This window comes from Mus caroli, chromosome 18, assembly GCF_900094665.2.
Source record: "Mus caroli chromosome 18, CAROLI_EIJ_v1.1, whole genome shotgun sequence".
Taxonomy (NCBI): domain Eukaryota; kingdom Metazoa; phylum Chordata; class Mammalia; order Rodentia; family Muridae; genus Mus; species Mus caroli.
This window is the reverse complement of record NC_034587.1, coordinates 33,979,139-33,980,932: the sequence shown is the minus strand read 5'-3', so window position 1 is coordinate 33,980,932 and position 1,794 is coordinate 33,979,139.

Genomic DNA, 1,794 nt, shown 5'->3' with positions numbered 1-1,794 from the left:
TCCTGGAACTCACTTTGTAGACCAGGCTGGCCTCGAACTCAGAAATCTGCCTGCCTCTGCCTCCCGAGTGCTGGGATTAAAGACATGTACCACCACGCCCGGCGACCAAAGCAATTCTTATAAGGACAACATTTAATTAGGACTGGTTTACAGGTTCAGAGGTTCAGTTCATTATCATCAAAGGGGGAACATGGCAGCATCCAGGCAGGCATGGTGCAGAAGGAGCTGAGAGTTCTACATGTCCATCTGAAGGCTGCTAGCAGAATACTGGCTTCCAGGCAGCTAGGATGAGCACCTTAAAGCCCACACCAACAGTAACACACTTACTCCAACAAAGCCACACCTACTCCAACAAGGCTACACTTTCTAATAGTGCCACTCCCTGGGCCGAGCATATACAAATCATCACAGCATATCTCTGGCCTTTGTGTAACACTCTTACTTCAGTCTAGAGTGCTGTGCTGGGGTAACCCACACCTATATATATTATATCGACTGGTTATGAAGGTATGTCCCTATATTCTCAAGGTTAATTGCTGTGTCAGGCAGCACCAAGGCAGCAGGAGGTATAAATGTTTGTTGCTTCCCCACCTACACAAAAAGAAAGGCAAACTGCCATAGGGGAGAAATCTCCTGTGCTAATAGCTTTTTTTTTTTTTTTTTTGGTTTTTTTCAAGACAGGGTTTCTCTTTGCAGTCCTGACTGTCCTGGACCAGGCTGACCTTGAACTCAGAAATCCACCTGCCTCTGCCTCCCAAGTGCTGGAATTAAAGGCATGTGCCACCACTGCCCAGCCGCTAATATCTTTTTTGTATGAAAAGGGGATGCGGCATTTAAACAAAAAAAGTGCTAGCTGCTGAAGCTGGGGCAGAGGAGAAGAGAGGAGAGAGAAAAGCAGGGGGTTAAATGCAGAACAGAAGTTGAACAGAGAGAGGGGAACGTGGAGAAGCCTGTTGGCAGGCAAGTTGGGTTGAGTTAGGTAGGCTAGCCAAGGGACTACCCCAGCAAACAGGCCAACAACTTTATGCTATACAGATGTCTCTTTGTCTTTATTATTAAACCACAAACAGGACCCCTGAGAGCCCCACCACAGTGTTGGATAAATTCTCAGGCTTCGTTTTCCAATTTGTTTTGTTGTTTGCTTTTCAAGACTGTGTTTCTCTGTGTAGCCCTGGCTGTCCCAGAACTCTCTCTGTACATCAGGCTGGCCTTGAACTCACATAGATATGCCTGCCCCTGCCTCCTGAGTTCTAGGACTAAAAGCATGTGCCACCATCACTCACCACTTTGGTTTTCCTAGTAAGATTTTAATACCAACAATATGAACTAACCAGTACCCTCCAGAGCTGTGTCTCTGGTTGCATATGTAGCAGAGGATGGCCTAGTCGGCCATCAATGGGGAGGAGAGGCCCTTGGTCTTGTGAAGATCATATGCCCCAGTACAGGGGAATGACAGGGCCAGGAAGTGGGAGTGGGTGAGTTGGAGAGCAGGGCTGGGGGAAGGTATAGGGGGCTTTGGGAATAGCATTTGAAATGTAAATGAAGAAAATAGCTAGCCAGGCTTGGTGGCACACACCTTTGATCCTAGCACTCCGGAGACAGAGGCAGGAAGATTTCTGAGTTCAAGGCCAGCCTGGTCTACAAAGTGAGTTCCAGGACAGCCAGGGCTATACAGAGAAACCCTGTCTTGAACCCCCCCCCCAAAAAAAAGCTAATAAAAAAGTGTCTTAATAATAATAATAATAAAAATAAGATTTTAAAACATCCATGGGCCCAAGTTACTTTGATTCATTA